This window comes from Aquarana catesbeiana, linkage group LG06 (genome assembly GCF_042186555.1).
Source record: "Aquarana catesbeiana isolate 2022-GZ linkage group LG06, ASM4218655v1, whole genome shotgun sequence".
Classification (NCBI taxonomy): domain Eukaryota; kingdom Metazoa; phylum Chordata; class Amphibia; order Anura; family Ranidae; genus Aquarana; species Aquarana catesbeiana.
This window is the reverse complement of record NC_133329.1, coordinates 55,302,870-55,317,476: the sequence shown is the minus strand read 5'-3', so window position 1 is coordinate 55,317,476 and position 14,607 is coordinate 55,302,870. Positions and strand designations below refer to the sequence as shown.

At 42.0% G+C, this 14,607-nt stretch overlaps 1 long non-coding RNA gene across 6 annotated transcripts in view; it reads left to right on the top strand.

Annotated features, from left to right (window-relative positions):
• The window catches only part of LOC141148440 (uncharacterized), a 52,890-nt gene extending 47,301 nt beyond the window's left edge, over window positions 1–5,589 (top strand). For 3 of the 6 annotated variants that reach the window (XR_012245206.1, XR_012245209.1, XR_012245211.1), the window contains 2 exons: window positions 36–309; window positions 5,398–5,589. This is a non-coding gene — a long non-coding RNA (uncharacterized lncRNA). The other 3 variants (XR_012245207.1, XR_012245208.1, XR_012245210.1) reach the window with 3 other exon arrangements.
• The last annotated feature ends 9,018 nt before the right edge of the window (window positions 5,590–14,607 follow it).

The window sequence follows — 14,607 nt, the reverse complement described above, 5'->3', positions numbered from 1 at the left end:
CTATCTAACACTCTGTCTGCTTCCTTTTCTTCCAGCACCTCCACCGTATACCATGATCTGACACAGGAACAACTGGCTAAGAGAAGAAAAGGTGACCCATCGGCCACGTCCTCGGAATCACTGCACCGCACGCTTGGACCCACTCCTCTTTCTCATCCACCCACGGTTCACTCTAAGATTTCTCATGTATCTACTCCCTTCACAAAAGCACAATCCAAGATGTCAGTGATACCAAAATCATCCACTATTAAGGCACCTTCGGTCACACTGGCACTTTCTCACTCTCAAACGTACACTGCCACCAGGAGGGTAAGTGAACCCACAATCACTTCTATGTTTCCAGCCAATGCACCACTGGCTGATCCAAAACTTGCACCTATTTTTTTAGGACAGGGCCAGGATTCCCCCTCGAGTCCAACCCCCAACCCACAAACACAAACTCTGGGGACTCACGAAGATCATCCACCCCTGATGTAATTAACTTATCATCAGTCCCACTTAACACAGATCAAATACACGTACTTCAACTCGGTCTTACTTTCTGTCCATCCAACGATTTTGATAAATTTGCCCTTATCAAAGATATTCATCTCTTTGCACGCAAATTGCTGTACAAAGTGATTTATGATAAATCTCCTTCCAGTACATCGTCTTTCCAAGCTACAAGGCCCTCCCAACAGGTCCCCACTTTGGCTGAAATTCAAGCCCTTGAGGAGCTCATGTCACTCTGGGAGGAGGGGGACACTGACGGCGACGATTTTCCGGACTCCCTTGACTCCGGCGTCGCCGCCCTTGGTGTCCCCTTCCCCCCTCCCACTTCCTTCAAACCCAAATCAAGCAACTTCCCTAATTTAGCCACGAACCCCAATATTTGGGCTTTTGTCCAACAAGTTACCACTACCAGCCAAGGATTCAATTCCATCTCCCCTGCCTCCTCTAATCTAACTCCGGCCCTGACCAAAGCTATGAAATCTCTCCAAAATCATCCTGAATTAATCATCAAGCCAGCCGACAAGGGCGGCAACGTGGTGGTGATGGATGTGATCTTTTACGAACAAATGTGTCTTGACATCCTTAATAACTGTGATTGGTATAGACCAATCTCTAAATCCCTTATCGATCACTATATATCCGAATACCAACAGTTGATATTTGGAGCTTATCAAAAGGGTACCATTGATTCCAACACATGGAAATTTCTAAATGTCAGCCAACCCACAACTCCCACTTTCTATTCCCTCCCCAAACTTCATAAGTCTCTTGATCACCCCCCAGGCCGTCCCATTGTGTCTGGATGGCAATGCCTCACCGAACCTGCTAGTGCTTTGGTTGACAAATACCTGGCACCCCATGTAGTTGCGTTGCCTTCATACATAAAAGATACCATCCATCTTCTCCGCTTATTAGATAGCCAATCCTTACCAAAAAACACATGGCTGGTAGCTCTAGACGTGGAAAGTCTATATAACATCATTCCACACAATAGAGGCGTTGCAGTGATTGAAAAATTAATTAGAGAAAGAGGCCCCAAATACGATGCATACGGGGACTTCGTTCTAGAATTATTGAGGTTCATACTAACACGCAACTACTTTATGTTCGGCCCCTCCCACTACCTCCAGGTGCAGGGTGTGGCTATGGGGACCAAGTGTGCCCCTGCCTATGCCAACCTGTACCTGGGGGGGTGGGAGAGGGAACCATTCGATGCGGCTCATCCCATTCCTTACCTGTCCAAGGTCTTATCTTGGTACAGGTATATAGACGATATACTGTTGTTTTGGTCCGGTACCAAAGATGAACTCGTTTCGTTTGTTCAGCACCTCACCCAGAATACTTTCAATCTTAAATTCACCATGGAGTGCAGCCAGTCGCAGATCCATTTTTTGGATCTGGAGATTGGTTTGCGCCCCAATGGTCAAATTTACACTGTTCTTTATCGCAAGCCCTCTTCGGGCAACACTATACTGCATGCCCACAGTGGCCACCCCAGACCCCTCCTCAGAAGCATCCCGTTCAGCCAATATCTTAGAATAAAAAGGAACTGCACTTTTGAGGAAGATTTCCTTAAAGCAGCACATGAACTCTACAATAGACTCTTAGCCAGAGGCTACAGCCATTCTCTTTTGAAAAAAGCCTTTAACAAGGCGAGGAAATTAAATAGAAAGGACCTTGTCTTCTCTGACAAACCGCCTGATACCAGACAACCGATACGTTTAATTACTCAATACTCAAATCAGCACGCCCAAATCAAATATATCCTTAATCAATTTTGGCCTTTACTAACGGCAGATCCCGTAATCGCCAAATATATCAAAACATACCCTGATATTACATATCGTCGATCCCCTTCACTTCGCGATCGCCTTATCAAAAGTCATCACGCAACGGACACTTCATGTGTGCCCACTGCCACAGGTACATATCAATGTGGCAGGTGCGACGTTTGTGCCTTTGTTACCAACTCCAGAACAGTGACCCTGCCTGATGGAAACGTTCACACCATCAGACATCGGGTCACTTGTGCCACCGTAGGTGTCGTTTATTTGGCTCAATGCCAATGCGGCTCGTACTACGTTGGCAAAACTAAGCGTCCTTTCCAGATTCGGATCCGAGATCACATAAAACCATTATACAAATACACTACCACCACTGCCATTAACCGGCACATTGCTGCTCAGCACAATTTTGATCCCCACGTTATTCTGTTTTCCGCACTCGAACATGTGCCCTTACATGTCAGAGGTGGAAGCATAGATAACAAATTACTACAGCTCGAAACCAAATGGATTCACACATTAAATGCCACTAATTTCCCCGGGCTTAATGAACATATAAGTTTTAAACCTTTCTTATGAACCTGTATATATATATATATATTTTTTTTTCAGCCACATCTACAAATACGCTGTGCATCTTAATTTTTCATTTTTGTTTTCAAGCCCATGTCGCTCAGTCGGCATCTCGGCCCTTCTTCGCTCCTTCTTTTCCCATTCTTCTTTCCCTTTCTCTTGGTCCCTTTTTCCTTACACCCTCCCCTCCCCTTCCCCCTCTTTTGCTTTTCCCACTTTTCTGCCATGGCTACTTTTGTGTTTTCCCTTGCACAGTGCCCTCCATATCATTTTCATTTTATCAGTATTTAAGCCCTTGCCAGAAAAGATTTGTTATAGACTGGACTCAAATATGCTTTTTTTGCTATTTGGACTTTTGGTAATATTGTTATCTGTTGATGCTTGAATTGTATGATTTATATATCAATATATCTTTTTGTATTCATCTGTACCATTTTTTTCAGTTATATTCAAAAAAATCTTTTTTATTATAGGCTCTCAGTGCAACTAGGACCCTGTGGTTCTCTATGTCCAGTATGTACTTTGTGGCTGGACACTGTGGGCCGACGCGCAAGCATGTTCCCGCTATCCCCATTGACCCTTGGGGACCGTCGGGCTAGTGGGGGTCTCGTCCCCTCTTTCATGTGCCTCCGCCCACATTTTAATTCCGCACTGAGGTGAATCCATCCCTGGATTGTTTCTGATGCCTGGCTCTCCTGCATCCCGCGGGGGGATGCGATCATGCCCCCCCCCGGTGGGTGTCTCGTTAGCGCTGTTCGTGCCTGTACGGATGCCCGGAACCTTTCTGTCTGCCTCGGGTGTCCGCGCTTTGCTCACACCTTCTGGCCCCCCCATTCCATCGGCAGATGAGTTTCTATGGCGCCTTGGGACCACCCATTCCATGGCGTCATGCCTTCTCATTGGCCACGTGTTGGCCGTAGTGTCTGCGCATGCGCGTGCGGTGCACGCCGGAACATGTAGTTTCCAGGGCGCCGCACTGCGCACATGCGCGGACGCCCTTTACTTGCATCCGCACACCTGATCACTATCTGATCAGGTGTGGGGGGTACTTTAGGAACCGGCCAGTCCCTCGGTTTACACGCTGGACGAGGGACGTGCCTGTACTTGCTCTCACACACATGAATCAGGTAACTGGAATTTTCCTTGTCAAAAGAAGTTTATTGAGTATACAATATTATAAAGATACATAAAGTAAGTTTACACGGATCTATAAAGTAAGCTCATTGTTTTACAGTAGGGTTTATATAGGTAAATATCATGAAATTTCAAATATTAAACATTGGGTTCACGTAAACCTAAATTAAAGATATATATCATTTCCTTAGTTACTTTTGTAGGTATTTAAATGATTTATACCTACTATACATATTGTTTACAGGTAGAGTGTATATTGGTCAAATAAATTCTGATAATGAGCTTTAATCGTAAGGTGGAGAAAAGGAAAGAGAAAGAAGAAAAAGGGTAGAAAGGTAGAGGTATGGTCCACAAGGTTGTCCCGCTCGTCAGTTTATTATTCTTTTTAGTTCTCTTTGAAGCCTTAGAATGGGTGTCTCTGTAAGTCATTTAATCTGTTACTGGAATTTTCATCATACTAATAATACTTTCAACTCCACTCTTTGCTTAGCCCTGAATTATTCCTCTTTAGGTGCTATCATCTTGGAGCTACCATCCATCTCCTGGATAATCATTAATATTGACCCCTTTGGAGTTATATACTTTGCTACACGGCCTATCAGGTAATTATTCCTGGTTTTTCCAACTAGTTTTTCAGTCCCCTTCAGCACAGTCCCTTAATCCTTAATACATTTTCTTTGATCTATTCCCCTTTAGGACTCACTGCCTCTGTTTTCTCTTCAAAAAAAGACCTTGTTTTATGAATACAATATATAAAAACATCCAAATGAGTTATTTGGTTGGCTTTATATCTTACTAGGTAAGCTTTTTTTCTGTGCATTTTTTTCCCCCATTTCGGTGAGTAATACCAGGCCCATCGATTAAGCAAATCCATTTATTTTTCCATAAAGGCCTATTGATTGCCAACTCTCCCAACTGCCCTGCTGTGTGTGCACCTTTTCCTACAGGCACCTCTCCCTTCCTTCAATCAACTGTTTTTAATCTATAGCGTGAGTTACTTATCATTAAAAACTTTTTTGTTTTTTGCAATCGATGCATAACTGCATCACCCCCAGTATTCTTAAACGCAACGTTCAATATATATTTAACATCCACTCACCTATTCCCAATGCATTCCCTTGCCAGGTTTACTGCGTACCCCCTGCAGGCACAATATACGGCGCAGCTTGCCCTTCCCCGTTGTGGCAGCGCTTTTCGTGCCCCCCCTGGTTGTCGGTCTCTCAGGTACGTTTGCGTTACAGGGGATACTGGAGCCACCTCTCTGTGTGATTGCCCAGCCACAATATTTGATTAATATATTATTCAGTTGTGCATTTAATATCATATTGTTAATATTTTTGTCTATATATCGTTTTCTTTACCCTTATGTACAGACTTTCCCATACCTAATTTGAGCTCTTGTTCCCTGAGGAAGCCAATGCCTTGGCGAAACATGTAGGAAACCGAGCCCCCATTTCGTTAAGCCTTCTCCATCTGGCCTACTTCACTGCATCTTGGGTCGTACGCAATATATAAGTCTGTTTTTATTGTCAATCATTCGAATGTGTTTTCATGTTTGTTACATTTCTACGAATAAAAATAATTTTTGTAATTTTGCCATTTTAAACTCTCTCTTCCTCTTTGTATTATTTTGACCCTAGCACCATTATAATCCCCTATCCCCATATTCAACTAGCTATTTAATCATTTTGGGATGAGGTGCTGCATCCAATTGTACCACCTAGCCACAACCATATATTTCATAGTAAATAAGTGTTTAAAGCCGAACTGCAGTCTGCTCACATAATTTGTAAAAATCTTTGCCATTCTGAAGCTTCCCCCTGAACCACTTTGCATATTATTTCATATATACTGTGATTCTGTACTTGCCAAATATGCTGCAGAAATCTCCTTCCACTGAGTCTGACTGCAACCATTTTAACTTGGGGCAGCTGAAGCTGCTGCCTGTTCACTTCCTGTAGTTACACAGAGGCACACCTCCAGCTCTGAAGTTCTCATTGGTCCTCTTATGACTCATGCCCCCTCCATTCTTTGGAAAACTCCCTCTCTCTCTCGAGAGAGAGAGAGAGAGCTGTGCATGATGTCCTAAGCCTAGGCTAATGACCAGACAAGAAACAGGAAGTATATAAGAGATTTACTGGCAGAAAAAAAATGTTTTACTATCTAAGTCGGCTTCATCAGGAAAAGGACGAAGGCGTTCAGGTATTAAAAATTAAAACCAATGGCTTGTAAAGAGCCTTAGGTGTATAAACAGAAAACAAAAAATTAAAATTAATTAACATATCACAATACACAGAAAAAAAAATCAATTTTAACACGATATAGCATTGTAAGTGCATGATTCACGTTGGTATGAAATAATAAAATTTGAAAAACCATAGAGGCCCTGTATAACTCAATCCCACATGCTAGAGGGGTTGGAGTTGTGCGGGACTTTCTCTGTGAACGTGACCTTGACTCTTGGAAATATAACAAATTTGTTATTGAGTTGTTGGAATTTATCTTATCACACAATGTTTTTGTATTTAAAGGTTCCCACTACCTCCAGGTGCAGGGTGTTGCTATGGGGGCCAAGTGTACCCCCTCTTAGGCAAACCTGTACCTGGGGGGTGGGAACGTGACCTGTTTTCGGATGAGTCAACGTCGGTGGATATTGGTCAAATTATTTCATGGCATCGTTACATCGACGATGTATTCATTGTATGGGCAGGATCAAAAGAAATCTTGCAAAAATTCTTGGAAAGTCTACAAGTAAATACATACAGTGGGGACAGAAAGTATTCAGACCCCCTTTAAATTTTTCTCTCTGTTATATTGCAGCCATTTGCTAAAATCATTTAAGTTAATTTTTTTTCCTCATTAATGTACACACAGCACCCCATATTGACAGAAAAAAACAGAATTGTTGACATTTTTGCAGATTTATTAAAAAAGAAAAACTGAAATATCACATGGTCCTAAGTATTCAGACCCTTTGCTCGGTATTTAGTAGAAGCACCCTTTTGATCTAATACAGCCATGAGTCTTTTTGGGAAAGATGCAACAAGTTTTTCACACCTGGATTAGGGGATCCTCTTCAGTTCTGTCAGGTTGGATGGTAAACATTGGTGGACGGCCATTTTTAGGTCTCTCCAGAGATGTTCAATTGGATTTAAGTCAGAGCTCTGGCTGGGCCATTCAAGATCAGTCACGGAGTTGTTGTGAAGCCACTCCTTCGTTATTTTAGCTGTGTGCTTAGGGTCATTGTCTTGTTGGAAGGTAAACCTTCGGTCCAGAGCACTCTGGAGAAGGTTTTCGTCCAGGATATCCCTGTACTTGGCCGCATTCATCTTTCCCTCGATTGCAACCAGTCGTCCTGTCCCTGCAGCTGAAAAACACCCTCACAGCATTATGCTGCCATCACCATGCTTCACTGTTGGGACTGTATTGGACAACTGATGAGCAGTGCCTGGTTTTCTCCACACATACCACTTAGAATTAAGGCCAAAAAGTTCTATCTTTATCTCATCAGACCAGAGAATCTTATTTCTCACCATCTTGGAGTCCTTCGGGTGTTTTTTAGCAAACTCCATGCAGGCTTTCATGTGTCTTGCACTGAGGAGAGGCTTCCGTCGGGCCACTCTGCCATAAAGCCCCAACTGGTGGAGGGCTGCAGTGATGGTTGACTTTCTACAACTTTCTCCCATCTCCTGACGGCATCTCTGGAGCTCAGCCACAGTGATCTTTGGGTTGTTCTTTACCTCTCTCACCAAGGCTCTTCTCCCCCGATAGCTCAGTTTGGCTGGACGGCCAGCTCTTGGAAGGGTTCTAGTCATCCCAAACATCTTCTATTTAAGGATTATGGAGGTCACTGTGCTCTTAGGAACCTTAAGTGCAGCAGACATTTTTTTGTAACCTTGGCCAGATTGTGGCCTTGCCACAATTCTGTCTCTGAGCTCTTCAGGCAGTTCCTTTGACCTCATGATTCTCATTTGCTCTGACATGCACTGTAAACTGTAAGGTCTTACATAGACAGGTGTGTGGCTTTCCTAATCAAGTCCAATCAGTATAATCAAACACAGCTGGACTCAAATGAAGGTGTAGAACCTTATCAAGGATGATCAGAAGAAATGGACAGCACCTGAGTTAAATATATGAGTGTCACAGCAAAGGGTCTGAATACTTAGGACCATGTGATATTTCAGTTTTATTTTGATAATAAATCTGCAAAAATGTCAACAATTCTGTGTTTTTCTGTCAATATGGGGTGCTGTGTGTATATTAATGAGGAAAAAAATGAACTTAAATGGTTTTAGCAAATGGCTGCAATATAACAAAGAGTGAACAATTTAAGGGGGTCTGAATTCTTTCCATCTCCATTGTATAATTTAAAATTCACATACACATTTGACCAATCAAGAATAACCTTGCTGGATGTGGAAATCTTTACAGACGATACAGGGATGAATTGTTCTACCCTGTTTAGGAAACCATCGGCAGGAAATAGTTTGCTACACGCTAGTAGTTCACATCCTGAAAAACTGATCAAAAGCATACCGTACAGTAAATTCTTAAGACTTGAACATAACTGCACACATGATGCAGATTTTCAAAGGGAAGCCAAAGCTTTATGCGATCGCCTTTTGATTAGGGGTTATAGCAGCACATGCCTAAGGAAAGCGTTCAATCGAGTGAGAAATCTTACTAGACATAGGCTGCTGTACAAACCCAGGCAAGACAAATCCTCTACATCAACACGAATCATTATGAAATATAACCGACAACATGCTAAGATACGCAAAATTTATAACAAATACTGGTATCTATTGACTGCTGATCAAAAAGTCTGTAAATTTATTAAACCTTATCCATAAATAACCTATAGGAGATCCCGTTGACTTAGAGACACTCTGGTCACTAGCCACTAAAGCAGTACAAATATGGTTAAAAATAAGTCCCCCGGGACTTACCCATGCGGCAAATATAACTTTTGCTGATTTATCACTGCAGGAAGGAGCATTGAGCTCCCCAACGGAAATCTATGGACTCCAAAACACAGAACCAACCGTCAGTCGGTTGGCTCTGTGTATTTAATGCAATGCCATTGTGGAGCCTTTTACATGGGTAAAATGAAGCGCCCACTGTTTTGTAGAATCAGGGACCATGTATCCCTGATTTCAAAACATAAAATGGAGACATCCATAAGCCGCCATGTTGGATTGTATCATAACTTCAATCTCAAGTCAATTGGCTTTTTCAGCCTGGAACATCTACCTCAACATGAACATGGGGGGGACATTGACAACAAGCTTCTCCAGCTGGAGACCAGGTGGATCTACACGCTACAGGCCACCCACTCTCCAGGTTTGAATGAGGGGATTAGTTACAAGCCTTTTCTGTGAATTGTGTCCCCCCTTTTTTTTTCTTGGTAGCAGCCATGTTTGCATCTTGAGCCCTCCTGACCACAGTTTCTCTGTCATTCATGGTTTTTCTTTTCCTTTATGCCATCTTTTTGGGTCCTCTGGTGATCCTGTGTACCTGTGCCCTGGCATTGGCCTAGCTGCTACATACTAGATGGTGTTGTTGGCCACTAACTCGCCGGGTAGCAAATGGAAATCTAATTTATCAAATGATACATGTGATACAATTGTGTATAGATTTTTATCACTTGTCTACTTTGATTGAGTATTGATAAATGGAAAGTATATGCATGGCCTTGTTGGGTTTGGATGTTATTTTGAGGGGTTGGTGGGTGGGTTTTTTTTTTTATCTGTCACATCGTTCCTCTGGCTGGGGCCTGTCCTGTCCCTGTCTTTTGACTCCCGTACGGACGCCCAAGGGTGTGCATTGGGAGTAGTAATGCACCTGTATGGGTGACACTGTCCCGATGCATGCCCGCCCCGAGGTGCATTTTCTTTCACGGCATCCCAGCTGTATATTACATCTGCAGGACAGCTTTCCTGTCCTGCACTGTCTGCAGGGTCTGTCTTTCACCCTGCTAGATGGAAACTGGATGCAGTCATCGTTTCCGGTTTCTGGATGTCAGTCCGTGCTGCATGCACCTCCTCCTTTGCGTCCGTGGGGCGTACGTGCGGCGGGGCGTCACACGCCCGCTTTTGCACTGGGGGGGATATTTTAACCACAGATTACGCAGATGCATGTTGACACAGCCCGGGAGCTCATGGTACTTGACAGCGGGGTTTTTGTAAGGTAATCTTTTCATTTTGGCTCTGTGACTGCCTGTGTTCCCACTTGGAAATCTGAGGGATTCCATATTGATCCTGATACACTCTTTATGTTGCAGAGATCGCCTCCAGCCTTCTTTCCTTTTTGGCAATTTGGCTTTGTGCTTCTCTGCCACCCCCATGCATTTTCTCATTTTTTGTGCCTATTGAGGACGGGATTAGCTTAAGCATCAGTCATTTTGAGGTGAGAATACCTCTTATTCTATGTACACTTTTTGCATTATGAGATGGGGGTTGGGTGTTTTCGTAGAAGACAATGTCAGATAGATGCCTATATGTCTTAGTTGTGTAGATGATGTGAAGCTTACCATACGAAGTGAATCTATTGATGTCGTTAATGACTGCCCTGTTCGCATGAGCTCTGGGCGTGTACACTATTATACTTATAGAGATATGGGAGTGTGGTGAGTACGGTTCATTTACTATTGGTCATGGACTGGTGCTTCCCCTACCCTCAAGCTGTTTTATAATTACTTATACTTTGATGTATAATTCGTTGCAGATATTGCTGCACTGCTTACCTGTTTGATCTAAGTGAAAACCAAATCCCCCCTACGGGAAGTCTGACACTATAGGGACTGGTCTGGGGTCCAGGCGGTGGGGGCATGTGACTCCCCTTCTCCCCCCCTCCTCCCGGCGGTGCTCACTCCGGGACCCATCAGGGTACGGGGCAAGGGTTCCGGGTTGTGGGGGTTGGGTTGTTTTATTTTATTTTTTTTATTTTATTATTTCATACCAACGTGGATCATGCACTTACAATGCTATATCATGTTAAAATTGAATTTTTTTCTCTGTGTATTGTGATATGTTAATTAATTTCAATTTTTTGTTTTCTGCTTATACACCTAAGTCATTGGTTTTAATTTTTAATACATGAATGCGTTCATCCTTTTCCTGATGAAGCCGACTTGGCGAAACATGTCGTAATTTAAGGACGCAGGAACTCTGTATTTGCAACTCCAGTTTTTTCATTAGGTCAGGACCAAGACTGTAACTGTGGTTGCATATTTTATTGTGTCTTAAATGTGTATATTTTTTCTTTGAATAAATGATTTATACTTTTATTAAATTGTTTTTCTGTGTATACATGAAGTACCTTTAACCACTTCCGGACCGCCGCACGCCAATGTATGTCCAAACTTTGAAGGGGGATATCGTTGTTATGGCAGCAGCTAGCTGCCATAACCCCGGTATCCTCGTTTTCGTGCGGCGGCTGGCTTTCTGATAAAAGTGGTCCCTGCAGTGGATTCGCAGCGAGATCACTTTTATCGGTGGCGGGAGAGGGACACCCCCTCCCGCCGCAATCTGGTGCCCTCCGCCGCTTACCGGAGCCGTCGGTAGCGGTGGAGGCGATCGCGTCCTACTCCGTCCTGTGCCTGGAGACAAGTGAAGCTAAGATGGTGCCCACTCGTCTCCATGACACTGCTGGGTGGAAGCGACGTCAAAATTAAAGGCATATTTTTTCAATGTAATTTTTTTACATGACTTTTTTTTTTTTTATTGCATTTTAGTGTAAATATGAGATCTGAGGTCTTTTTGACCCCAGATCTCATATTTAAGAGGTCCTGTCATGCTTTTTCTATTACAAGGGATGTTTACATTCCTTGTAATAGGAATAAAAGTGACACAATTTTATTTTAAAAAACAGTGTAAAAATAAATAAAATATTGTAAAATAAATAATAAAAATAAAAAAAAAAAAATTTAAAAACCCCCCGTCCCGACGAGCTTGTGCGCAGAAGCGAATGGATATGCGAGTAGCTCCCGTATATGAAAACGGTGGTCAAACCACACATGTGAGGAATCGCCGCGACCGGTAGAGCGAGAGCAATAATTCTAGCCCTAGACCTCCTCTGTAATGCAAAACATGCAACCTGTAGAATTTTTTAAACGTCGCCTATGGAGATTTTTGAGGGTAAAAGTTTGACGCCATTCCACGAGTGGGCGCAATTTTGAAGCCTGACATGTTGGGTATCAATTTACTTGGCGTAACATTATATTTCACAATATTAAAAAAAATGGGCTAACTTAACTGTTGTCTTATTTTTTTTTTTTTCAAAAAAGTGAATTTTTTCCAAAAAAGTATGACCGCTGCACAAATACGGTGCAAAAAAAAAGTTTTGCAATGACTGCCAGTCTATTCTCTAGGGTGTTAGAAAAAAAACATATATAATGTTTGGGGTTCTAAGTAATTTTCTAGCTAAAAAAAAAAAACCTGTTTTAAACATGTAAACATCTAACATCCAATACGAGTTTGGTCCTTAAGTGGTTAAAGTCCCATTCAGAATAAATTTTCTCTTTACCACTATAATCTGCTAGTTAGTTTAAGTTCTGTATTCTCAGACTGTGACAGACTGTAACAGTTTTTGCAAGGCACACATATAAGAAAATATAGCTTACAGCAGCATCTTTGCTCTGTACCTTTCTATATAAAGCTTATGTGGTGTAGAGCAGTCTGGGACATTGTCCTTTGTAAAGGGGAACACCAAAGGCATGACTAGGAGTCATGGAAGCAGATGGCATGGTTACTATAGTTGCTATGTCAGCCATGTTTAAGGGGTTGGGCATTTGAGTATTAATAATATGTAATGATATGTAATGATATGAAATGTACACCCCTCTATTGACCACCCCCTTGTTCCCTATTATGATTGGCTAATAATAACGTATATAAGTGGTATACCCGCCCAGAATGAAATCAGATAGCTTTGAACATTTAGACTTTGCAGTCATCTCTTTTGTGTTCACCAAGAAGCTATCTCCTCAGTACTGAGAGGGTCTTGTGGGTGTGGTAATTGCTGTGAATATACCCAGCTGGTCTTGTCAGGTATATAGAAATACCGTTTGATTCCACTTCACTTTACATTGTAGCAAAGTGTCATTTCTTCAGTGTTGTCACATGAAAAGATAGAAGAAAATATTTACAGAAATGTGAGGGGTGTACTTACTTTTGTGAGATACTGTATGTTAAGTCTATGAATGGTAAGTAATGTCAGTGTAATATTTTCAGGCATTTATTAGCTCTCACAGAGATCACAGGACACCTCCTGACAACCTTTAATCTGCTTTTCTCTCCAGAAGGATGACGCCATGTTTATTCAGGCACCCTTCAGGGTCACCATCTACTTCTTGGGCTGAGATGCCAGCTTAGAGATGACACAATCATGTAAATCCTGGTGCCTGTGCAGTTCCTGGCTGTGTTCACAAATGTCTTGGGACAGATCAGCCACTTCTACGAATTCTTGTGAGTCTTCCAAGTCTTCCTTGTGACTTGCTACAAAGTTACAATGTTTGCTTTTTTTGAAAAACAATACTGTTGCTGTCTATTATGTCCTCTCAGGAATTTCTTCATGCAGACTTATGAAGTTACCAAAAGCTGTATAATATGGAAGTAAACCATATAAGAGAGGCGATGTACCCTAAAGACCCTCTAATTTCTCTTGTCCAGCATTATATTAACCCCTCCAGTCCAGGTTTGAAGAGGTATATTGGATCTGAAAACAAATTTATTCTCTCTCCTATTTTTAGTTAGAAACTCTGCCACATCGATCCAGCCACAAGATTCGGAGAAGACATTCGCCCCCCAAGCAGCCCCGGCTATCTTTAGAGCCATTTCTTTAGAAAATAATACTTTTGCTAAAATCTTTAGGTGACTCTCTGTGTGCTGCACTCATTGGACTGTGGAGACCCCTCCTTGCCACATCCTGTATTGCAGGTAATCATACGCATCCCATCGTTAGCCGCTTGACCTCTGGAAGATTTACCCCCCCCCTTCCTTACCAAGCCATTTTTTGCAATACTGCACTGCGCTACTTTAACTGACAACTGCGCGGCCGTACGACGCTGTACCTAGATAAAATTGATGTCTGTTTTTTACCCACAAATAGAGCTTTCTTTTGGAAGTATTTAATCACCTCTGCGTTTTGTTTTGTTTTTGGATTATAAACAAAGAAAGACTGACAATTTTGAAAAAAAAAAATTATATTTTTCACTTTCTGCTATAAAACACATCCAATTAAAAAAAAATGTAAAAAAATCTAATTTCTTAAATTTTTCAATCAATTTAGGCTAATATGTATTCTGCTACATATTTTTGGTAAAAAAAAAAAATCCCAATAAGCTTATAATGATGTTATAACGTCTACAAACTATTGCTACGTACACACGATCGGATTTTCTGACAACAAATGTTCGATGGGAGCATTTTGTTAGAAATTCCGACCGTGTGTAGTTTCCATCGGACATTTTTTGTCAGAATTTCCGACAACAAAAATTTGAGAGCTGGTTCTCAAATTTTACGACAACAATATCCGAATCCGTTGTTGGAAATTCACAAAGTACACAATTCTGACGCACAAAGTTCCACGCATGCTCAGAATCAAACAGAAGAGCCGCACTAGC